Here is a 27,093-nt window from a genome sequence, read left to right as displayed (position 1 = left end):
CTGGCTTCTTTACTGTGGCCCATTGCCGGAGGTCTAGAGCCCTTAGATCTTCTCACTCTCAGGTGTAACTAATGCAGCCCATCAGTCTCCCATTCACCAGACCACCTTTCCTCGCTCCTTTGGCCCCCACCCAGGAACTGAACAGCTCAAGCCCTGCAGCTCCCTTTATCTGAGCCTTCCGGGCTTTGATTGCAGCCTCTCTAGGAAGGCCGGGAGAACCCAGCTTTTCTGCTGCTTTCCAGGGGCAGGATGTGGTAAGTCTATGGGCTCCTCAAGGGCCAGTTTCTCGCCATCACACACCTCTGTTATTATTTGTAATTTGAGTTATATATCTGAGAATATACTGGAAGCTACCTTGCTCTAGTACCTATTGGGCCTTGCAGCTGAAGCATTTTTAATGCTTGCCTTTGAGTATTAGGATACTCAACACACTATCAAGTACTGAAAGGCTGTGTCTACATTACCAACTTCCTTCGAAGGAAGGATGGCAATGAGGCTGTTCAGAGTTTACTTACGAAGTGCTGCCGTGTATAGGCAGCACTTCATTAAGCAAATTCCCTCCCCCGCAGCAACTTCAAAGTTTCAAACTTCGAAGTACCAGCACACATTTAGGAATAAGGGGACTTCGAAGATGCCCTGACACTTGAAGTACCGGTGGGTGCGCCACGGCTAGATGTGTGCCAGTACTTTGAAGTTTAAAACTTCGGAGTTGCCACGGGGGGCGGAATTAGCTTAATGATGTGCTGCCTATGCTCGGCAGCAGTTCATTAGTGAACTCCGAACAGCCTCATTGCCATCCTTCCTTCGAAGGAAGGTGGTAATGTAGACACAGCCAAAGTGTTGGCATATTCTGGCACTCCAGAGACCCATAGAGAGCAGGTGTAATTATAATAGGTTTAGACGGGTCCCAAGCAGAAAAATGAATGGGACAAATCTCCCCAAACACTTTGTTGCCACTTTGCTTTCTTCTCTATTCACCCAGCAGCAGATCCCCTTTGAAACATCAGTAGATACACAAACCACAGGCACTCACCTCTATCCCTGGGATAAGAAAAGTCAGCAGAAGGCTGACTGACAATTGCATCCTCCTTGGACTCCTCGAAGGAGAAGGAGGGCTTCCTCCCTCAAGTGTTTCTTCTCATTCTTGGTAAAAAGAGTGGGGTGGGGATTCTTTTTCTCCTACACCACACAAAGAAGCAGTTGGGAAGGGGAACAGGGGTGGGTGGGTAAGGGGAGAATGTTCCTACTCCCAGGGGGTGGTTGCAGAGTTATTCTTTCTCTCCATTCCTCCTCTCAGAGGCCAGGGAGAAGAGAGGCCCAAATGTGGTTTGCTTCCCTCCCATATAGAACAAAAATTATTATATGGCATCATTATAATTTAATAAATGTGAGCTAGGTGCAATATGAATACAGAGTTCCTGACTAATGAGCTTACAAAGACGATCTGATGGCATTAGCTAATAAAATGCTAATGTGATGGTGCCCTCTGAAAGTGAGTTCAAGTTAGTTGATCTGACAATAAGTACAGAAGACCATTTAACTCAGACAATTTTATTTGGTTTGTTGGTACCCAGCTATGTCAAAGTTACTGATAGCATGGGATAAAGTGGGATCAAAATATACTTGATTTTTCAGGTGGTTTGTAATCCTTTCACAAACCTCTGTTATGTACAGTATATTTATTTTTGTTCTTCAAAGTGTTGTCTGTTGGCTAGAGATTCCACATGGATTATAAAGTTAAAGAAATGTTTATTGCTGCATCAAAGAACAGTTTCTAAGTATCACTGCTGAATGAACTGAAGAAAACCTTTTGATAGAAAGTATTTGCTATGGCTGAAAACTTAGGGTTTTACACAAACCTAAACTGGCTTGTTAGTTTGAGGTGTTTCCAATTTTTAATTTAACAGAATGATTACCTCTACCTATTATCAGGGATTTCTAACATCATCCCTAATTTTTTACTTATTCTATTATCCAGTGTTTTCCCTCTCCCTTTCCCATGCCCGAATAAAACAATGTGGTATTAAGATGCATTTGGGCAAGAGAAAGGTTCTTATTTATCCCATAGCAATTTGATCCAGTACTGAAGAGGGGTATTTGTAGACTTTCAGGTGACTAAACACTGAAGGCTGAAGGATTGATAGGAAGAGATGGGATCTTCCTAACGAGGAGAAGGAAGCATCTTCACAGACAGGCTTGCAAATCTAGTAAAGAGGGCTTTAAGTTAGGTTTATTAGGGGGTGGTGACCTAAGCCCTGAGATAAGTGCAGACTCGGGATACCAGGAGAAACCCAAGGAAGAAAGTGTGACAGAGGAGGACCCCTGAATCAGACTGCGAAAGCCGGGCAATCAGGTAATCATCCTAGGTGTCTGTACACAAACACAAGAAGCCTGGGAAACAAGAAGGAACAATGGGAGTCCTGGAACAGTAAAGGAACTATGATGTGACTGGAATAACAGAGAGCTGGTGGGACAACTCAGATGAGTGGAGCACTGTCATTGAAGATTTTAAACTGTTCAGGAAGGACAGGCAAGGGAGGAAAGGTGGAGGAGTTGCACTGTATGTAAGAGAGCAGTATTATTGCTCAGAACTCCAGTACAAAACAGGACAAAAGCCCATTGAGAGTCTTTGGGTTAAGGTTAGAGATGGAAGTAACCAGGATGATGATGTGGTGAGTGTCTACTATAGACCACCAGATCAGGTGGATCAGGTAGATGAGATTTTCTTTGGACAATTCATAGAAGCTACCAGATCACAGGCCCTGGTTCTCACGCAGGATTTCAATCATCAGGACATCTTTTGGGAGACTAATAAAGCAGTATGAAGACAATCCAGGAAGTTTTTGGAGAATGTTGGAAACAACTTCCTGGTGCAAGTGCTGAAGGAACCAACCGGGGGTCATGCTCAGCTTGACCTGCTGTTCACAAACTGGGAAGAATTGGTAAGAGGAGTGAATGTGGGTGGCAACCTGCACAGCAATGATTGTGAGATAATTTAATTCATGGTCCTGACCAAAGGAAGAAAGGAGAGCAGCAAATATGGACCCAGGACTTCAGAAAAGCAGACTTTGACTCCCCTGGGGAACTGCTGGCAGGATCCCCTGGGAAGCTAACCTGAGGGGGAAAGGAGTCCAGGAGAGCTGGCTGTATTTTAAAGAAACCCTACAGAAGACACAAGAACACACCATCACAATGAGCACTAAGAAAAGCAAATATGGTATGTGACCAGCTTGGCCTAATATAGAAGTGTTTGGTGAGCTTAAACACAACAAAGAACCTTACAAGAAGTGAAACCTGGGCAGATGACTAAGGAAGAGTATAAGTATATTGCTTGAACATTTACGGGTGCAATCAGGAAGGCCAAAGTACAACTGGAGTTGCAGCTAGCAAGGGATGTGAAAGGCAACAAGAAATGTTTCTACAGGCATGTTAACAAGAAGGTGGTGGCCAGGGAAGGCGTGAAGGGCTTACTGAATGAGGAAGATAACCTAGTGGCAGATGATGTGGAAAAAGCTGACATGCTTGATGCTTTTTTTTTCTTTTTTTTTTTTTCTGCCTCTGTCTTCACAGACAAGGTCAGCTCTCAGATTGCTGCACTGAGCACCACAGTATAAGAAGGAGGAGGGCAGCCCTCAGTTGGGAAAACAACAGCTTAAGAACTACTTAGGAAAGCTGGCCATCCACAAATACATGTGCATCCAAGGGCGCATAAGGAGTTCGCTGATGTGATTGCAAAGCAACTGGTCATTTGGTCATTTTCTTTGGCTACATCTACACTATGAAACAAATTTGAATTTGAAGCAATTATCTCAATATTAAAACATCACTGTCTTCACTGTAAATTCCATTAGCTCTATTTAGGGAGCACCAATATCAATATAATATCAACCTCATAATATCAGCGGAACCAGGTGGGTGTAGAGTCAAGTTCAAATTTCAAATAAAGGCCTGTGTGGAAGTGCCATATCTTTAAATTGAATGTATTAGCTTACATACATGTGAAGTATGTATCTCACAAAGCTACGTGGTTACCCACCAGGTATGGCCACTGCGTTCTCCTCTGCTCTCCATCCAGGTGCGCAGGAAGAAGTTCACAGGAAGACCACAACATTTGGACTTAATTTGATTTTCAGTTCATCAGCACCCAGACGTGCAAATATAAAAGGCACACACAATGAAAAAATTCCTTTACCCATTGCATCGGACCACATTGGTAGCAATCACATCAGTAGCCATCTCATGCAATCCTGAGCACCCAGGGTAGTGATCTGCCTAGTAGTTCTCAGGCTCACAAGAGAGATCCAGCGAGGACCCATGAGGAGATTCTGGATCTTCTTGCAGTCTGGGGAGACAAATCAGTGGAGAGGAAACTTAATTTGGCCAAGAGAAATGCAGTGATCACCTGTGGTGCAAGATGACCACCAGAGGTTACCGCCAGGACTCTACACAGTGCTGGGTGAAGGTGAAAGAACTTTGACAGGCTTATTACAGAGTCTGGGAAGCCAATCAGCGGTCAGGATCATCTCCACAGACCCGCCGTTATTATGAACAGATGCACATGCTTATGGGGGTTGACCCACCACAGACGCCAGTATTAACTATGACACTTGTGGAGACCTTGATCTGGAGTCCAGGGTGATCCAAGAGGAGCTGGGGGCCCAGGAAGAGGTCAATGGAAGGGAGGAAGGGGACAACAAGAAGAGGCATCATCATCATACTGAACCATCATTGCACTTTTTAATAGATAGCAAAATTGCGTGACAGTCTGGGAAGTTGCCATAACAGTATGCGCAATGACTTGAAGCATTTGGGGATCCATGCTTGCATTAGTGCTGTGCTGGAGAAAATGCTGCAGGAAATGGTGCAATCTCCAGTTCATTTTCATGCAGCTCCTGGGTGCTCTGAATTCAGGGACAGTGAGTTGCATTCTGGATTCTGACATGAAACACCCACAAGCAACTAAGGCAAAGGCACTGTGGGACTGGTACGCACAATGCACTGCTCACACAGTCGAACTTGGATAAGGCAATGAGGATGAGGACACTTGACGTGGAGAAATGGTGGGTTGAATTTCCAATAGGTTTGGGGACACAAATTAGAATTCATAAGAACGAGGTTAAATAATTGAATTTACTAAATGTCAAATTTATCTCGTCATGTAGACAGAGCCTTTGAAAATTCCTGGAGATCAGGAGAGGTCCAGAATTATTGGAAAAAAGAAACATAGTGTCCATCTTTAAAAAAGGCAAGAAGGAGAATCTGGGGAACTACAGACCTACTCTGTGCACACCATCAACAACATTGTATTGCTTCTTGTTATGTCTCACAGACATCTGTCCTTCAAGATAGTATCATGTTCCCCGCTGATTCAGTTCTTCTCATGGCTTTGCACATAATATAATTATAGAACTGGAAGGAACATTGAACAGTCATCAAGTCCTGTCCCCTGCACTCGTGACAGGACCAAGCACCATCTAGACTATGCTTCATAGGAGTTGCCTAATTTTATCTTAAAATTTGCAATGATGGAGATTCCACAACCTCTCTAGGCTATTTATTTCTGTGCTTAATCACCCTGTCAGCGATGAAGTGTTTCTTACATCCAATCTAAACTTCCCTTGCTGCAGTTTAAGCACATTGCTTCTTGTCCTATCATCATAGTTCAAAGAGAAGAATTTTTCTCCCTCCTCTTTGCAACAACCTTTTACGTACTTGAAAACTGTTATCATGTCCCCTTTCAGTCTCCTCTTCTTCCAGACTAAACAAACCCATTTTTTCAGTCTTCCACATAAGTCATGTTCTTCAGATATTTACTCATTTTTTTGCTCTCCTCTGGACATCTTCCAATTTGTCTACATCTTTCCTGTAATGTGGCACCCAAAACTGGACACAATACACTAGTTGGTCTTGGAAATCTGCAGGGCCAGGTAAAAATAAGCCAGAGCAAGAGTGGGGATAACACCCTTGCTCTGGCTTATTTATACCTTGCCCTGCACATTTCCAAGACCAGCATCTGATGAAGTGAGTCTGTGCTCATGAAAGCTCATGCTCAAAACTTTTCTGTTAGTCTATAAGATGCCACAGGACCCTTCGTTGCTGTTACAGATCCAGACTAACGCGGCTACCCCTCCGATAATTAATACGCTAGTTGAGGCCTAATCAGTGCAAAGCAGAACAGAAAAAGTACTTCTCGGCCGTGTCTACACGTAGAGAAAAGTACTTCTCGGCCGTGTCTACACTGCTGATAGGAATAAGGGGATTTTGATGTTGGCAGGCTTCTTTCAAAAAGGACCCCCATCTGGATGAGCCATGCAGGAGCAAAAAGTGGCAATTTCAACGTGCCATGGCTGGTGACATGCTAATGAGGTGCTGAATATGTATTTCAGTGCCTCATTAGTATTCTTCAATTTGGTCATTAGCATGGCCATTTTGAATTTTTCTCTAGGTGTAGACACTTCCCTCATGTCTTGCTTATCACTCCTGTTAATACATTCAAGAATTATTTTTGCTTTTTTGCAGCATTATCACACTGTTGACACATATTTAGCTTGTGGTCCACTATGATCCCTAGATCCCTTTCCACGGTACTCCTTCCTAGGTTGTCATTTCACATTTTGTATGTGTACAACTGAATACTCCACTTGGGAAGGAAAAAATTGCATTTGTTCATATTGACTTTCATAATATTTATCTCAGATCATTTCTCTAGTTTGTCCAAACCATTTTGAATAATCCTCTCCTTCCAACTTGCCATCCTTCCTAGCTTGGTGTCATCTGCAAACTTGAAAGGTACCAGAGGATCATTTGTCAGATGGTGGACAGCAGAGGTGCAAAATGTACCCAAAAAGTTATTTGAGTAAAAGTATAGCTTCTTTGAGAAGAGGGGGTACTTAAGAACAAGTTATTGGTGTCCCCCTGAAAAACTACTTGAGAAAAAGTACACATGCAATCACACTTCCCATCTAGATAGTACTCATCTCCAGAAATGAAAGCAGGTGCACTTTTACTCAAGTGACATATGGGTACATTTTCCACCTCTGGTGGACAGTGAGGAGGGTTGTGTGAGTTTGTGGGATTTTTTAAAAAAGTGTGAAATTATGGGCTACAGAGATGGATTGTATTATGGGATGGAAATACTTGCACACTAGGGAATTGACACTTGCTCCCAGTCACCCCTGTATAACTGATTTTTTTCCTTGCCTTCCATTGCCAAAACTCTCAGAGACAATATGCTGGAAGGTAGTGGCCTGCACAGTGGTAACTTAGATATGCTGTACAAGCACTCTTGGTGAATATGTGCACAGCCAATACAAGGAGCCAAATGTGCATGCACACAAACAGTATACTAACTGCAGCAACCTTATGCCGAAGTAGTTTGCATCTGCCAAAGCCTGAAATGTAATATGGCATTACATTCCTAGACTTACTTCCAATGAGACAAAGATTTTGCTCTCTATAGACCCTGATGACTTACAAGCCATCTATGTAAGGTCAGGCAGCAGCTGCATTCCTTCACTGATTTTCAGGAGATAACTGATGGGGGAAATGCCCATCGGCTGATGTCAAGACCCACCACATCTGCTTATCTAAATTTTTATACCACATTCATGTTAGCAAGAGTGTCATGTTTCCTGCCTTCAGTGTGCCCATTACTTAAAAAGAAAATGAAAAAGAAAAAAGAGATTTAGCAAGTTCTCAAGGGCCAAATATTTTCCAGTTATTTGGATAATCTTAACTCCCTCAGCTAGGTTTAAATAAGGGCCATTGAGGAATTATATTTGCCCAGAATTCATACCATTGCTAGATATTTTCTCATACTCTTGATATCACTATATTCAGGATAGGAAATTCATGCAGTCTAAAACCATGGAATGCCTATGACTTCATCTCCATGCCTGTGTGGGTTTCTTCCCTAGTGTGCAAAACAGAGGGCTTTGTTTTTTGGTTATGTTCTTATTAATCTCAATTAAAACCCATACCTATTACAAACCATGAAAACTCACTATGCAATGAAGAGCAGGAGCAGAAGGGTGATGCTAAGATTTCTGTCATTAGAGTAACTCTGCCTAAAGCCACATTAAATGCATTTGCCTGTCTGGGAAGTTAACTCAAGTTTATATACCCAATGAATTAAACCTTTTAGCAGCTTCCAGACCTTGTGCATGCTTACCAGATGAACTTTTCAATAAAATAAGTTTTCTGTTTAATTTACATACATGCTTTGTACAGGTCCTGTTTATCCTCTGGCCCCTCTTTGCTGCCCCAGCTATAACACTAGAGGCTCCAACCATGAGTGAATGTCCCTCCTGTAGGGCAATTTCCATGGTAATACTTCAATGTCATCTCCTTTTGTAGCCCTCAGGAATTGGAACATGGCAAAGAGAAGCAACTGTGGTGAGAACTGAGCTGAATTTAGAGCAGCCGCAAAGCTCCCTGTCAGTTGTGCGCCTTGCAGTTTGTAATTAATATATAGATAGATAGATATAGATATAGATATAGATATAGGATGTGTAAAAGCAAAGAAAACAATGGGCCAGATTCGCAAAGCCTGAGAAGGAAGACATGATGCTGCTGCCTACTTACACCCAATATTCCTGTGGGGCAGGAGGGCTTCAGGAGTAGGTTCTTGAGCACAGTTCTCTCATGTCATAGGTGAGCACCTTAACTCCAGCAGCTATTCTGGAGACTTCTCAATTTCCTCTTTTGAAAAGTTTTCACTCTATATGGAACATCTGAACAATCACTGGGCTAGAGAAAGAGCACCATGAGAATAGTTGTACAGAAGGCTGATTATGGTTTTCCCTTGGAAGGGAGGCCTGCCTTCCAGTCCTTGAACCAGTGGGGGGATTTAGAACCTGGGTCTCCCCTTCCCACATGAATACAGATGGTAGGAGAATTTAAGTTTTTTTGTAAAGCTGGTGTTTCCCCCTATTTTTTTCATTTTCTTTTTATTTTTGCCTAAGATAATCAGCAAATTCACAAATTCAGCTGACCTAAAACTGTATTTTTCAGTGAAAAAACCACAAGTCTGATTTTTTCCCCATTTTGAAGTGCCAGAAACACAAATGAGATAAAGTCACATTTATCCCCACTCATCCATTCTTGCGCTGAGTGAAGTTCATCCAGAGGTGAAAAAGAAGGCCTCGTTTTCTACTTAAGGCACATCGTTGACACAAACATACTTATTCAGCTGCCTAATCCAGAACAGTTGTCACCTTATACTATTATTGTACACAGCTCTGCCTTGCAAAGAACTGCAGCTAGCACACGAGGAATGAACAATACTGGCTGAAGCCAAAACTTCTTCCTTGGGAAATTGTTTCACTTTCTCATTCTAAGATATTTAGAAATACAGATCTTATCTACTGTGCTGTAGATTTATACCCAAGCTTGTTGTGCATGAATTCTCCATCCAAATAAGCCCAATTTTTTCCCTGTCTGAATTCTAACTATTAGCCCTACTTGTAGCCAGGCCAGCTGCCAGGATGAGAAAGGGGGCAATTTCTTAGGGTCCTGGGAGATTTACAAAGAACTGGGTGGCCCCAGCTGCCACCATGGCCTAGTAACAGCTGGGAGGCCCAGACCCTTTTAAATCACGTGGGCATGGGTGACCAGTGCAGTCCCCACTTTGGGGAGGCTAGCCCCTGGCTCCACCTCTTCCATCTGTGTCCACTGCTGTGGCTGGCACCTGAAGAACCCCTGTTCCCACCCAGTTGGAACCATAGCCCCACCACCACCCAGAGAAACCTCAATTGCCCCACCCACAAACACACACCAGAGGAAAGATGGAAGAAGGTGGTGATGGCAGAAAAAAATTGGCTAGATGGGAGAAATAGCAGGTAAGTGGGGATCAGTGGGGTGTGGTAGGGGTTACGTGTCCCAGCCCCAGCTGGACTTCCTGTCAGAGCAGGGAGAGGAAAGTTGGACTCAGTAGCTTCAGGTCTCTAGGAGTTTTGAAGATATCTGGAAACCATGATCTAAATTATATTTTTAAATACCCTCTGTTACTAATTAATAATATATGGATACACACATCTCACAGAGCTGGAAAAGACCTCTGGAAATCATTGAGTCCACTCCCCTGCCCTCTTGGCAGGACCTAGCACAATCCCTGACAGATTTTTATTTTTTTAAGATCTCTTTGACCTACATCCCTGGGTGGCCACCTCAAGGACTGAACTCACAACTCTGGGTTTAGCAAGCTAATGCACAAACCACTGAAAACTGGAAAAGCTTTACCACAAATCCTATTCATTTGCTCTTTCAGCTAGAGCTGGGATCTAGACAACTGATATCTATTATGTTTTAGAATTTGTTTGGGTAGAATTGCTGGAAACTATTAAGGCCACATCTGCTATAGTTCTGGCTCTTCAGAGTGCTCCCATAGACTCATAAGAATCAAGCACTAGTTGTGGTTCTTAGGTGAAACTATGAGAACCTTGCCTTTTTCTACAGGCAGGGCTAAAAGGCATTTGCACAAGCTGGGTCCTAAATATTCATTTAAAATACCCATCACAGACCACTTTAGATTTTACTTACTTCTCTTCAGATTGACAGTGTTGTCACTTGTTTGTGGTCTTCTGCTGTGTGCGTCAATGCATTGCTTATTTTGTTCACTGTTCTGTGTGTGGTATTAATCAAATGAAAAGTTGACATCTCACAGAAATTGTGTAAGCCTGAATGAATTCCTTTACTCTTCTTTCCAGTATCAGAAAATATTGTATTAATATTTGTGATGAGAGCGTGACTATTTCTATTTGACTCATAGATTTGTTTAGTATTTCATAGCTGAGCTATGTGTGCAGACAATATGCATGCAAGCAGGATAGTTTTATGAACTGCAAAAGTCTGCATGATAGTGCTTTGACAGTTGCTTCATTTTTTTTTCAGACAGCTCTACCACACCAGAAGAATACACCCAGCATACAGCCAGAATCTCATTGGACCCCAGTAAGGGCCCCAGTGATTGTTCTGCCCTAAGGCCTGGGATTGCTATTGGCAGGCCTGCTTGCCCCTACCAGTATCATTTCCAGTAATTCCTTTTGATCCTTGATAGTTTCTGGAAATGGTTAAAAAAATCAAAATTTGAAAAGTTTTGCCCAAGATGAGACAGGGAAAAACAAATTTGTCATAGAAATATACATGTAAGTTTACCAAAAAAGTATAAAATAAAATAAAAAACAAGCAGTCCTGTAGCACATTACAAACTAAAAAATGTATTTCTTGGGTAATGAGCTTTCGTGGGCAAGATCTATTTCACTGTTACCTAATAAATAAAATTGTTAGTCTTTCAGGTACTACAGGACTGCTCATTTTTTGCTTTATTTATTTATTTTTGTGACGCTACAAACTAACTCAGCTACCCCTCTGAGTCTATTTGACATGTAAGCATGTTCCATACTAGAGCACTGCTAGTGATTATGTCTTGCAAATACCCAATTTTTCTGTCTCTTCAGCAGCTGACACTTTGTGCATTTACTCTTTTACTGATTTAAAGTGTGATTTTTCAAAAGAACTCAGCTGGCCTAACTTTGCTCTGACTTCAGTCAATGGGAGCATTTAAAAGAAATTAAATGTTCAATCTTCTCTTTTTGAAAATTAGAAGAGATTTATAACTTGTAACACTAGGACAACAGTTCGTAGTCTAATTCATTCATGTATAAATACGACAGCTATATCATAATATAGTTAAAAAAAAGAACATTGGCAGAAAAATATTTGTCACTCAGGTACCAGTCATACATAATGGACCTGACATTTCTGAATGGATTCTGAACACAACACTCAGTGTTTTTTAACAAAAAAAGTCATTACAACATGATCCATCATCTTAGTAACACAACTGACAGAGGAATTATTCAGTGGTTCTGGGCACAGTGCTTTCATTTGGAGCTGCCAGTTTTTACCTAATTTGCTGTAAACATTAGAAAGGTATTGTTCCCATCCTGAGTGAACTCCTGAAAAGCAAATATTGATGCTTTCAGCCATCTGAGTCGTGTGCCCATAGATAGCTCATTCCATGACATTGCTTATTGCTATTACAAGATGGTATAAATTTTCACCTGTTAGCAAGGACCTGAATCCTAATTCCCAAGTGAGTATCAATAAATACATTTAAGGTGAAATTCATCACCAAAAGCCTTCACTCAATAACCATTTAAGTTATTGGCATGGAACCTTGGGGTAATATCAGTAAGGTTTTTATGAAGGATACAAAGAGATCCATGAATTTAGGGCCCTACCAAAATCACGGCCATGAAAAATGTATCATGGACAGTGAAATGTAGTCTCCCTGCCATTAAATCTGATCTTTTGTGTGCTTTTACCCTGTATGATACAGATTTCGTGAAGGAGACAAACATTTCTCAAACTGAGGGTGCTGACTCAAAAGGGAATTGCAGGGAGTGTCACAAGGTTATTTTAAGGGGGTGGAGGGTCTGTAGCACTGCCACTCTTGTTTCTGCACGGACTTCAAAGCTGGGCAGCCAGAGGTAGCAATTATAGACCAGGTGACCAGCTCTGGCGGTAGCACCCATCCAACATCAGTACAAAAGTAAGGGACGCAATACCATGCCATGCGACACTTATTCATGCTTTCCTGCATTCAGAGATGGGCAGCCAAAAAGTGGGAGCAGCTGACTGATGGCCCAGATCTACAAGCACCATGCCATCCTTATTTCTTATCAGCTGCTGGCAGTGGTTCTGCCTTCAGAGCTGGCTTCCCAACCTGCAGTCTCCACTCTTCAGCTGCCCTGCTCTGAAGGGCAGTATTACTGCATCCCCTACCCCATTCACTAGCCTTTTTGGGTCAGGACCTCTGCAATTACAGCACCATGACATTTCAGATTTAAATAGCTGAAATCTTGACACTTACAATTTTTAAAATCTTATGACAATGAACCTGACCAAGATGGACCATGCATTTAGTAAGTCCTAACCACAATTTGTTCCAGAGGCTCTCAACCTTTCCAGACTGTTCTTCTTCCAGGAGTCTGACTTGCCTTGCAAAGTCCCAAGTTTCACCTAACAAAAATCTGTTTTCTCACAATCAGACAAAAATGCACAAGTGTCGCAGCATGCTATGACTAAAAATTGCTTACTTTTTTAATTTTAACATACCATTATGAAATAAGTCAGATTATAAATATTGTACATACATTCAATTTATAGAGAAGTACAAAAATCATTTGTCTGTATGAATTTTTCGTTTATACTAAATTTGCTGGTGCTTTTTCTGTAGCTTATTATAAAACTAGACAAGTATCTAGAGGAGACAATGCATCCCCTGAACAATTTCTGCATATGTAACTACCTACAGGCAGATTCAAACCAGGAACCTCTGAAGCTTAAAGTAGCTACTGCTGCAGCTTGAGCTGAAAGTCAGCCAGCGCTCAGCTTAGGCTGTAAAGGGTACATATTCTTGCTGTTGTGAAGTGCTCTAGGTACCATTACATGGGACAATTAACCACACGTGTGTGGGTTTCACATACACCTAAAGGTATATGTAACCCTGGATGAGAACCACTCGTTCAGTCTACAGAATGATGTGTGATTAAAAATTATAAGTTGGACAGAGAAAGGGGGTTACAGTAAAACAGGTAATGCTATCTATAGAGACTCATGACCTGATTTTCAAAGGTGTTGACCATCTACAGTTCCCATTATCTTCACTGAGTTTGTGGGCACTTCTGAAAAATTATTCAAATAGTATTATACTGTTGTTGATATTGCACCAGAGAGTTTGATAGAGTTTTATACCCAGAATTCTGTTCAGGAAAGGAAAATGCCTCCACTGCCTAAATGGGTGATTGATAGTCCATCTAACCAATTAGTTATCTTCCCTCACTCCTGGTACACACAACTATATGCAATATAAAAGAAATCATATACATGCATATTTATTTTGAAAAATAATATAAGATGGCTAAGTTTTGCTCTTAATTACATCAATGCAAATCTAAGTCACTTCTCTAAAATAAAAGGCAAACCCTGCATCTATTGCTAAGTTCTTAATATAAACTAGAAAATGTTCTCAATACAATTTAAAGCTGAGCAGTAATAATATTTTAAACCATAACAAAAATAAACACATTACAAAATCTGGAAATTTGCTTTAAATATATCAAAATGACATTGACGTTAATCAAATCTGGCAATACGAAAAGAAATGGGTGATATCCTGCCTTCACTGAAATCAGTGGAAATGTTGACATTGACTACAATGGGGTAAGAATTTCACCCTAGACCTATATTAGTGATAATAAATAGTTAGGCCATGTCTACACTACCGAGTACATTCAAAATGAACATTAAAAGAAGGGCATCTTTCAAAGCAGAGCGTCTACACATGAACTGCGACCTTTAGAAATTCACTTGAAAAGAATGGGGCCATGGTGGGAAGAGCACTGCATTTCAAAAGACTCTTTCAAAAGAGAGTATGTGTAGACACTCCATGGAAGGCTATATCAAAAGAGGGAGTCTTCCATGGTTTCGATCAGAGGGTGGGCAGAGACACCGCTCACAGCTCAAGCGGAGCTTTATGGATCACGTGTTCACCTGCGTTTAAAGATTCAGGCTCCCATGAACCCCTCGGCAGGAAGCTGAGATAGTGCTGGTAGCAGTGAGCCCACACTGTTCACCATCATGCTGCAGCCAGCGATGCTGCAGGCAAGAGCTCAGGACCCACAAGTGCATGGCCAGCATCCTGGACCCCCACTCACCCCAGGAGCTCCCCAAAGACAGAAAGGAGCCTACCCCCAGGAGGCAAGCGAGGCCCCAAAGAAATGGGCCCCTTCTTGGATGTTGTTGATGGCCCAGACAACCTGCAGGGTGTGAGGGGAGAACACTCATGAGTGTGGATTGGGGAACTGTGTGCCCACCTATCCCCGCCCCGACTGCCCTGTCCCTGCCCCCATCCCCTCCAGGCTGTTCCTCACTCAGCCACTCTCTAGACAAAATAGCCAACAAGAAGCACAGCACAAAGGGCTGCCCAGTGACACAGAAGCCCTGTCTGCCAACAGAGAGCCCACCAGAGCATCCACACAGCTTGTTTGTTGACAGATTCTGTTGATAAAAGCATTCTGCCTCATGGGGGAGATGCAGAAGGCTGATGACAGAAGTACTGGGTTCTGCTGACAGAACGCATTTTTAGTATGGACTCTCTGTGAGTTATGTCGACAAAACGGGTTTTGTCAGCAAAACTCTCTAGTGTAGGTGTGGCTTTACAGTATGCTTGCTTCACTATACAATTAAGGGAAATGAAAGTATTAGCTCTTCCTAGTTACCATTGGATAACTAACCTCAACATTTCCACTACTGATGTTCTGCTTCGGTCTGACTTTCTTTCAATGTAGGTGTTAATTCTTACTGACATGTTTTAATAATCCTTAATGATAGATGTGCTGCAAGAATTCTGGACACAGAATTCCTTAGTGACTTCATCTGCGACAGACCTTCTGCCCATTTGGTGTCCTTTCACTCACAAATACCCACTCATGGTCATGTTCCTGCTACTGAAAACTTTTCAATGGCATCTTCCCGTTACCAGTCTATTAGAACATGTTTGTCATATCAACCTTTTCTGATCTGAAAGGTATTTTTCTCCACAAGCCAGGTTTATTTAATACAAATCCAGTGAGCTCATTTGTAAAACATTTTACTTTGTTTCCAAGCAGCTACTTATACATATAGTCCTATGGATTCCACAATGGGACACGAAGGCTACATCTACACTTGCTCCCTTCTTTGAAGGGGGCATGGTAATGAGGGTGATGGGAGATTACTAATGAAGTGCTGCAACTCATATGCCGCACTTCATTAGGCAAATTCTCCCCCCACAGCAATTTTGAAGTTGCCACAGGGGAGATTTTGCCTAATGAAGTGCCGCACATGCATCACAGCACTTCATTAGTGATCTCCCATCACCTTGATTACCACACCCCCTTCGCAGCTGGGGGCAAGTGTAGACATAGCCTAAGAATTGCACATTAAAATGACCTGGTTCATCAGCAAATTATCCCCCAGATTTTAAGTATTTAATCAGATGAGTATGTTACAGTAGAATAGCAATGGTAAAATGCTGTGAAAAAGCTTTCAGTTTCAGAAATGTAAGTAATAATTATGAGTACTGTAAAAACTAGATTCCCTCTGCACAACATCTGTTCCAGGAATTATTCTCTCACTGGTCCTAATTTCCCATGTTGTTGTCAGCTTAAAAAAGAACAGGTTTTAAATGAGAACAGGCTAATTTTGGAAGAGTGGGATGTACTTACACTTTCATTTAGAGATCATTTACCTGTTTCTATCTATTTTAGGGTTTTATATTACACTCACCACTACAGCCGATTGGAACATTTTCAAGAAAATTAATTTTTTTCATTGCGAAGAATTAGTCTTGTTAAGTTTTCAGCCAGAAAGCATCTTGAGAAAAGACTCTGATACTTTGTATCTGGGTGGTTAGTGCTCTAGTCTCAGATATGGGAGACCCACATGCAAGTACCTTACTCTGACTGAGCTTTTAAATCCTCAATCACTTTGTATTAGACATGGACCTGAGCCTGATTCTCTCACCTAAGAGGTCAGTGCCCAAATGCATATATGTTTACCATTTTGATCCAATTCTGCACAATTCTGTTGTTGGAAAAATGTTGAAAAGAGGTTTGTTTTCCTCCCAAAAGAAAATGAAACCAAATTTTGAAACCTCAAAAGTTGTTAGCAAAGAGAAATGTCATTCTCTGGTCAGTTCTGCTCAACAGTAAACTCTGAAATCAGTGCAAATTTGGCACTTTGGTAGGTATGAAATTCTTGCCCTCCACATTAGTTAGAGGCTTAAAGCTAAAAATCTAGCCATGGGTGTGTCTATAGATATTCACAATATTGTTGCCAAGTTCTAACACTCCATTCTAAATCGGGACTAAAACTTGATCTAGCAACAGAAGCATACAATGAGTGCACTGTAGGGGTGGAAGAGAGGGGAAATATGCACACAGCAGTCCATTCCATTATGGTGCCATTCAGCACAAACCTGAGCTTCTACATTACAGCTGCTTTTGGATATTGGCACAATGAATTACAGCCTGGACGTGATGCATGTATGGATTGCAGTTGCCAAAACCAAGTTTGCTGATAAGATAGAAGAGGAAAATGACATTTGTGTCAGTGATGCTACATGGTGTCCATGGCATCTCAGTTTGAAAATTGTTTTTGTTTTTTTTCTTTTCTGAAGAGAGCAGTTGTGCTTTGCCACTCTCAAGGCCTTCTCAGATCAGAATGACAGGTCTCTCTGCAACCCTATGCACTCTCCTCCAGCTAAGTGATGTAAGTTAATCAAAATAAGAACACTGTCTCACCTGTGTGTGGACCCTTTTCACAAAACACTCACTCTATATGTAACTTCTCAGTTCTCATTCTCAAAGGAAACCCAGACCACACTTTTTAAAGATGAGCCTTGGAACTTAAAACTGTCATTCTGCCAGATACTAAAAATCCTGGACTGAATGGAAAGTGCAAGTATAAATTCATGGCTTATTTTAATAATCTACAACCCTCTGATCTCCACTTTTGGTCATGTGTCTAGAAGGGTGTCGGCAGGCCATTCTACTTAGAGGTTGCTTAGAGTACCTGCTACGTACTTGTGCTAAACAATCTTATATTTGTGGCTAACTACTTATACTAGACAATCTCCTTCACCTTGCATTTAGCTGTGGTTCTAGTCGTAAGCTTGTGTTATCTACCTGTAGCATTTCAGCACATTTAATTTTTCAGTTTCTTCCAACATCTTTACAAATCAGAAATATATTAATCATGAAGTTTACTATTATAAACCCTAATCTTACAGGTAATTGCCCTCAGATTATTTTTGATTATTTTTTCTGGAACCTGTATGTCATCTACTCATCAGCTGTTGTAAAACTTTGAGAGTGAGAGCATCCCCCAAAATAGTCCTGATATTTCATTTAGATCATGTAATTAGAAGATTCTCTCTGAAACAATTTTTGTTGGCAATGTGTCAAATCCTTTTAGATGCATGCAGAGAGAGAAAATAAAGAGGCCCTGAAGCCATAGACAGGAACACAAGTCCAGTGTAATGACTAGATGCAATATCAGAATCACAGGCAAGTCTGGAGAAGTGAATTTGTATGGAAGAAGAGGGAGGGCAGAATTTGGCTCATAGAAATATAAAAGATCCATTAGTCATTCTTTCTTCCATTTAGGAACTTATCCTGAAATATATTTTTGCTAACTATTTGTGCGGGCAACTTTTAAATGTCCACCTGAAGTGGTTTCCACCTCACTCCTTGGAAGATTTTACTATAACGGTCTTACTGAAACTGAGCTGTTTGTGATTTCAGGCATCATTTATCTTTTCCTTCATTTAATTTCATAGAATTTCTCTACTTCTAAACCTGTAAACATTTTTGTTACAAATTTTACAATGCTTCTTGGGCAATCATGCCACCAGCTTGCTTCCATCCTTCATATTATAATGGCTTTATTTCTTTGAAATCTTTTTTCACAATAGGCCCAAAATCAGCTTTGCAAGTAAGTGGGGAGTGAAGTGGGGTAAGATAATGTAAGACCCTTTAGTTTGCATTGACTTGGGATTCTGATTTGGATCATGTCCACATTGTGCAGGTGCAGGTTACTATACAGATGCAAGACAGGGGAAAATACGTTAACTTAAGTGGGAATTTTGAAGACTGGTTAGGAGGAAGAGTTAAGCAGAGACTGGAAAGCTTGAGAAAAAGTGAAAGCCCAAGGAGGGGATGGGCCCACACCAGGAACAGGCAGACTGTTGCTGCATATCTGCGTTCACCTCTTTGCAGATATAATCTTTTCAAAGGAACAATGCAGGCACCATTCTTTGTCCAGTTCACAGTGCAGCAACTCTACACCTTCCAAGGACAAGAGTATATAGATAACCACATTAGTTTGGAGAGAAAAAATTACAGCATTATAATAATGGGATTCACAGGGCCACAGAACTAAAACCCTGCCAACATGTGTTCGGTTCACTTGGGAAGTGTAGTTTTGTGTTGGTTTTCTTTTCCCAGTCCTGGAGGCTGCAGGAGATCCAGGGCTTTTTTTAAGCTAGTGCTGATGAATAAGGTCCCAATATAAATATGGCACAACTGAAGATTGTGTAAGTGACATCCACACTGTTAAATGTCTGTGGCAGAGAATGGTAGATTATGTCCCCGCTGTGTTCTTATACAGTAAATCTCTAAATCGCTTTGTTTTGGGCAACATTTTATCCTCATCTAAATGAACTGAAAGTTTTTAATTAAAGTATGAAATAAATGAGAAATAATTTTAAATATTGTAATTTTTCTTCATGTAAGAAAAATAAAAGCAAATTGGTTTTGAAATGTAATAATACTTCTCCCATTTTTCATGCTGCTAACTTATTCCAACAGAAAATATGTACTCCAATATCCTTAATCCTTTAAATCTTGGGAAAGTCAACAGTAATCCAGCAGTTTTGCATTCTTGCTATGATAACTAGAAGAATCTGCATCTCAAAATTTGTTATGAAAGCCTGAAAAGGAAAAGGGAAAAGAAAGCAGGCAACTCTTTTACGTAAATGCCATATAGTGTATCAGAATGATTATTGTTTTGGTCTATGCATATTTTAGTAATTTTCACTTCGTGTACTTTTCTCCTGGCCCCCATCACATTGTGAAAATTGATTCAAGACCATTAACCTGTGATTCAAACTTCTGCTTAAAACATCTTTTAGTAATGAAATTGTCAGCACCGAGCAATTCAGGCCAAAATTATTCTCTGCCTGAAATAAGATAAATTCCATTTAAAGTCTCCTGATGATGTATTCAGTTTTAAAACAATCTAGCATTTTTTTTAAATTAAGAATGTTTGTGCCCTTAATTATTAACATGTTAAGTGGATCACAAACTAAATGAGTGAACAGCATAACATGGTTGCAAAAAGCAAACATCATTGTGGGATGTGTTAGTAGGAATGTTGAAAGCAAAATGAGAGAAGTAATTATGTAGGCCTCAGCTGGAACATTGTGCTCAGTTCTGGGGGTCACATTTCAGGAAAGATGTGGACAAACTGAAAAAAGTCCAGAGAAGAGCAACAAGAATGATTAAAGATCTAGAAAACATGAGCTATGGGGCAAGATTGAAACGTCTGTGTTTGTTTAATCTGGAAAGAAAAAACATGGGACATGATAACAATTTTCAAGTACATACATGTTCTTACAAGTAGGAGAGGAAAATTATTCTTCTTAGCCCCTGTGATACAGCAACAAGCAGCTTAAATTATAGGAAAGACAGTTTGCCCTGGATATTTGGAAATACTTTCTGTCAGGGTGGTTAAACACCTGAACAAATTTCCTAGGCAGGTTATGGATTCTCCATCTTTAGTGATTTTTAAAAGCAGGTTAGACAAATACCTGTGAAGGATAATCTAGATATTTCTTGATCCTATTGCAAATGCCAGGGACTGAACTTGATGACCTCTCGAGGTTCCTTCCAGTTCTATAAGATTTGCAGAACAGAATCACAGGGCTGGAAGGGACCTCAGGAGGTCATCTAGTCCAGCCCCCTGCTTCAAGCAGGATCAACCCCCACTAAGTCATCCCAGCCAGGACCTTGTCCAGCCGGGACAGCTGTGGGACATCACAAGAACTAATACATCATTGTCCTGCCATGAGTGCAGAAGACAAGATTAGATAATCTGTCAAGATCTCTTCCCATTCCTTGATTTCAAGTGACATGACTCTTTTAGTGCTCATGTGCACAAGAATGCTATCAAAAAAATTTCCTTCCTTTATCGCATTCCCAGATTGTATTTTCTTGCCTCTGAGGATGAGAAAATTGCTCAGAAAAAGCCCTTAAAAAAGAAAAGCAGAGAATGCTGAAAATACTGAAGTATTTCAATAAGAATCAAAACATTTTTCAGATTTTTCTTCCCTCTTTCAGAGGATCGGTGAGCCAGATCCTCAGCTTGCACAAATAGTTATAAATCGATTGATTCATAAGTCCATATTTTTACCCAATAAACATCTATTTTAGTCACAGAGTCACAGAATCGTAGAGCTGGAAAGGACCTTGGGAGGTCATCTATTCCAGCCCCTGCTTCAAGCAGGCTCAACCGCCACTAAGTCATCCCAGCCAGGACCTTGTCCAGCCAGGACTTAAAAACCTCGAGGGATGGGGAAAGCTAGTCACACATGGGCTTATTTTAAGTTAGTCTGCCTGTAAGTCTTGGGAAGGAGGAGATGAAAAATGATGGCAACATGAAGACATCTTTGTGCTCTCTATATTTTGGGTCCTGTCTGGTACCCGGTGCAAGTCTGCTTCACTCTGAGCTGTACCTCTTATGGTCCCATATAGGCTTAGGAACAGAATATGACCACCTCTGGTGAGATCTCGGATATGTCCCTAAAATATGGGTCTGTAAGCTGTACTGGTGTGAGGTCTTTGTACATGGACCTCGTAGAAAGGTCTGCCTGGAGAACAGTCACAAGAAGCTTATCATTCACTCTGATGGAGTCCATAGTGTGACTGAGAACCCAATCAATAAGTTTTGAGCTTACCAAAGGTGAGTTTCAACACTGACAACAGGCTGACGCTGACAAATTATGAAGTGGCATCAGTGGCTCTACAGAAATCTGTTTTAACAGCAAGTTGAAACTCTCTTATTCAGTACCCTCGGAACCTCACTGGTGCCAGAAGAGAGAATTTGCTGGATGACAGGAGGTCAATATTTTCTAGCCCTTTACTGACACTTTCACTGTTTATGGGGCTCTTAGAAAACATTTAGGGGTAAATTAAAGTTAAATAACAGCACAGAACATTGAGAGCCTGGACTGGTAGCTGTAAACAAACTTTATGGGAGCACAGGAAACTTGGCCACACCCATCATAAGTGGTCATGTTCTAACTAAAATCATGCTGAATTATGGAGATTGCTGGATGAGAGAGCTCTGGATCAGAGAGGTTTAACCTGTGCATGAAATGCTTATTAACATGGCTTAAATTGCTTGGTCATGTGAGCACTGAGTGTTTCTTGTTATCCTAATACATCATGCTTTGATGGCCCAAATGGGCCACATCTATGTGGCATGCTGCTGCCAGCAGGGTCATGAAAATGAGGGCACTTGACAATGCAAATGCAGCACTAATTTACAAATCACGCCTCTCATTTGTATACTCTTGTGTGATCACTGTCCTGGCAAAGTCTTCTGTTACCATAAAACAAGCCATGTAGATGGGGTTCTGTGGACCAAAACCCCCCTTGTCAAAAGCTCCTCATCACTGGCGAAAATGAAGGATTAGGTGCTATTGAAAAAGGGGAGTTTGGCTGACAGAACCCCGTCTACTTGTCCTTGTTTTGGTGACAGAAGCCTCTGCCGGGACAGTGATCACTCAAGAGTATGCAAATGAGGCATGCAATTTGTAAATTAAAGCCTCATTTGCATTGTCAAGTGCCCTCATTTTCATCACTCTGGTAGCAGCAGCATAGCATGTAGATGTAGCCATGGTATTTTCTTTAAAACTGATATATCCCTAAAATGGTTTTATAAAACTAGAACTAAATATGGAATTAGAAATTACAGTGCAGACTGAAGCCGCGTCTACACGTGCACGCTATTTCGAAGTAGCAGCGGCAACTTCGAAATAGCGCCTGTCACGTCTACACGTGTTGGGCGCTATGTCGAAGTTGAAATCGACGTTAGGCGGCGAGACGTCGAAGTCGCTAACCCCATGAGGGGATGGGAATAGCGCCCTACTTCAACGTTCAACATCGAAGTAGGGAACGTGTAGACGATCCGCGTCCTGCAACATCGAAATAGCAGGGTCCTCCATGGCAGCCATCAGCTGGGGGGTTGAGAGACGCTCTGTCTCCAGACCCTGCGGGGCTTTATGGTCACCGTGTGCAGCAGCCCGTAGCCCAGGGCTTCTGGCTGCTGCTGCTGCAGCTGGGGATCCATGCTGCAGGCACAGGGTCTGCAACTAGTTGTTGGCTCTGTGTATCTTGTGCTGTTTAGTGCAAGTGTGTCTGGGAGGGGCCCTTTAAGGGAGCGACTTGCTGTTGAGTCCGCCCTGTGACCCTGTCTGCAGCTGTGCCTGGCACCCTTATTTCGATGTGTGGTACTTTGGCATGTAGACGTTCCCTCGCAGCGCCTATTTTGATGTGGTGCTGCCCAACGTCGACGTTGAACGTCGACATTGCCAGCCCTGGAGGATGTGTAGACGCTTTTCATCAAAATAGCCTATTTCAATGTCGCTACATCGAAATAAGCTGTTTCGATGTAGCGTGCACATGTAGACGTAGCCTGATAGAATAAAGTTATTTCAGATGTGGATAAGAAAAAGAAGTCCATGACCTCTGTTAAACATCAGAAAAAGGAAAACAAACTCTGTTTACAACAATACAGCTATGTCAGAATCAATTCCTGGCAATAGCTCAGGGAGGTCAAGGTGATTTTTCTCATGAAGTAAGCCATACAAATCTCCTGGAATGCTTAATGTTAAAAGCAACAGACTACTGTGAAATATGCAAGGTGCAGCCACATTCTGACTACAGTGGGAGCCGTTGAATGCCCCCAAACACTTTATAGGCTTAGCAAACTAATGTTAGGGCCCCCACTTTTAAAACCTTGACTGACAGCCATCGATCATAATAGTGAAATCCTCAGGACCTAACAGTGTGGGACAGTTCTATTTTTGCCTTGTGCGGTATGATAGATTTAAAGGCTTCCTTATCAGTTTCTATTTCCAGTGTTTGCTCTTGCCCATGAGAGATGGATTTGTGGAAGGAATATTGGGTGAGGCATGTCCCAGAAAACATGAGAAATCCAGAGCTGCCCAAGGCACTGGATTGTGTTGTGGTTAAAAGCAGAGTTTTATAATATGGGTTTATTTAGCATATTACAACACATCCACCACTGCTGTGTCTGAATGACATTCAAGAGTGCATTAAATGAGTGACAAGTATCAGAGGGGTGGCTGTGTTAGTCTGGATCTGTAACAGCAACGAAAGGTCCTGTGGCACCTTGTAGACTAACAGAAGAGTTTTGAGCATGAGCTTTCGTGAGCAAAGACTCACTTCTTCAGATGCTGGTCATCATCTGATGAAGTGAGTCTTTGCTCACGAAACCTCATGCTCAAAACTTTTCTGTTAGTCTATAAGGTGCCACAGGACCCTTCATTGCTTTTAAATGAATGTCTGTCATATGTTTCTTTCTTTCTTTCCCTCTCACCAAAGTGGAAATTTGTGTGTCTTTTAAAACGCAGTTCTGTGGTTAGGTGGGGGCAATTACTGCCCTGTTTTACTTTTGGGGCCCAATCCCAGAAGTGGACATTGAACTCAGACCTTGCAAATCGTGGGTGAATTACCTAATTCCTGTGCTAGACATTCAAAAAAGAGCACAGCCAACTGCTCCCCTAGTGGCCTCTGACAACACTTACCAGATTGGACTCACAGATGGAATTTAGATGAATAATTCAGCCCCTTATTTTTGGTTTTGTGCATAAGTCTAGTTTGAGAACTCCATTGAGATAACTGGTTCCCCTGGAGCACTTTAGTGCATGTTGCGCCATCAAATGGGAGCTCTATCTCACCACCCCACAGTTAGACAGCGGCTACTTCAGCCACTCCTTGGCATCCTCTGTCCCTTCATTCAGTAGGGAGGTTGTTGGTTCATCTGCTGATCTAGGATTCTGCAGAGCCCAGGAAGAGATGTCTGCTCCTTACAATGGTTCAGCATCAATTGATTTCAAGGGCTCTTCTCTTATACTGCCTGTCCTGCAACTTCTAGTTAGGGGATGGGGCAGGCGTGGTTCTTCCCAGCACTGGAAGACGAGTGGTTCTTCCCTGTCCAGTGTCAACGAAAACCCGCTATGCTTCACTACACCATACATAGCCCTTTAGACAGTGTTTAGTTTGTAACGAAGAAGTTGCTGTGGCTCAAACAATATTTTTTACGCTCCTAACTGATGCAGAAAGCTCAGCGGTACCAGGGCTATGAACTGCCAGACCTAGAGTTATTCAGGCTCAGAGCAAGCAATGCCTATCGTTCCCCTTTCAGAAGTACTAGGATCCCAGGGCTACACATATGAGGTAAGAGACTGTAGGAATGAGATTCGCAAAGAGAACGATTGCTAATTGAGGTAATGATTACCCCACTGACCCTATGGCAGGACCACCTGCCAAACATAGAGCCCTGGGCTTGGACCAGTCAAATAGGGTGAATCCAAGTCTCCCTACCCCTGGTGACAGCTCCTGGGGTGGCAGCCTACTCACCTGAGGTCAAAAGGCCTTTCTATAGACTATTATAATGTGGTGGGCCATATTCAGAAGGCTGGGGCTAAAGATTGCCCATTGTCCAGCCCTGGCCAGAGAACTAGATCCCTAGCCTGTTGCTTGCCATCAGCCCTGGTCAGTACATTCAGAGTTTGCGACGTACTGCTCTGTGCTGCCCAGAAGATCAGAGTCCCAGACTGCTAACTGTGGTTTTCCCCACTAGCAGACTGCAAACCGGAGACTGCTGATTGCTCAGCACTGACCAGCAGGGTACACGTCACAATATAATTTCCTGACACATTGAGGCAGAGTGGAGTCCTCCTCCACTGGATAAGGACAGAACACTATATACAGCCTGTCCAAACTGCAGGAGAATTGGATCCCATCCCTAGTTCTGCAGTGACTTCTTTGTGGTCTTGTTTAGGTTGCTCCAGGTTTCATTTTTGTCATCTGAAAAACTGAAATAGTGACACACGCTGTTCCCTGTAAAGTGCTTCAATAAAAAAGTGCAAAATCTCTGTATGTTAAGTTATTAATTACTATTTGCTCCTGCCTTCCACTCCACTTCATTTGGAAACACTAGAAAACTGAACAAACTAGTTGTCTCAGGCAGAAAATCTTGCCTAACCCACCAAAGAATTCATGGAAATGGTTGGTAAAATGACTAGAATGATACAGATTTATTAAAAACTGTTTTTCTCAAAAATAGCATTCCAAATACAGATTGAAAAAAAATGACTTCTGAATGTGATCATTGTAAAAGAAGGCCAATAGGAGCTTAGAGATTTTATGCGGGGAAGGGGTAGCATGAGACGACTCCCCTGCAGCACAAAAAGTCAAATGGAGCAGCCTAGGGCAGCTAGCAAGCCTGGAAGCTTGGCTGAAAGTGCTGCTGGCTGGGAGCTTCTTGGGTAAGCACAGAGCCAGAGCCTAACCCTGGCATCCCACCCCCTCCTGCACCCCAGCTTTCTCCCAGACCCACTGCTACATGCTTCCCCCAGGCCAGAATCCTCCCTTGCACCCATATCCCTTCCCAAACCCTGCACCCCAAGATGCTGCTTCAGGTCACCACCCAAACCCTCTGCACCCTCCTCCCACTGCTTTAGGTCAGCTCTCCCTCTCAGACCCTGCACCCACTCCTACACCCCTCACCTAAGCCAGAATCCTCTCCTGCACCCATACCCACTCCTGGACCCTGCACTCCCATCCCCGTGCCCAAGTCACAACCAGTGTTCCCTCTTATTGTTTCCATCCTTGGGCAGAATAAATTTAGTTATGTGCACCAAGGTACGTGCAGATGTGCTCCACCAGGTGGAGGCTTAGGGTTCTCTCACTAAGCTGTTTATCTTATATATAGATATAGATATAGTTTTAGCTTTCCACAATCTGTATTTTGGGCTTCTTAAATGCTGTACATTTGGTGTGTAACATTACAGTGGGGTGAATCTGAAGAGAGTTAAAACCTTTGTACTTGTCTTATTTCCTTAGAGGTTAGTTTAAAACCATTTTCAATCTAAAAGTAAAATCTGAGGTGTGCTTAAAACAAGTTTAATATTTGCCATATAAATGACTATGTCTAGACTGAAGAGATCTGTTGACAAAAGATGCGTATTGTGCAGCACATTTGCATATCTCCTGCTGACAGTTCTGTCGGGAGAAGGTTTCCTGACATTTGGCTCATCTACACAGAGCCAAATGTTGGGAAACTCCCTCTGCCTACAAATCCCTTCTACCTCATGGAACGAGGACAACCAGGGTTTTAGGAGAAGGCCTCTGAGCTCCTGACAGAAGCCTGCAATGTAGACATAGCCAATAACTC

Source organism: Carettochelys insculpta, chromosome 2, assembly GCF_033958435.1.
Source record: "Carettochelys insculpta isolate YL-2023 chromosome 2, ASM3395843v1, whole genome shotgun sequence".
Taxonomy (NCBI): Eukaryota; Metazoa; Chordata; order Testudines; family Carettochelyidae; genus Carettochelys; species Carettochelys insculpta.
This window is presented reverse-complemented; position numbering follows the sequence as displayed.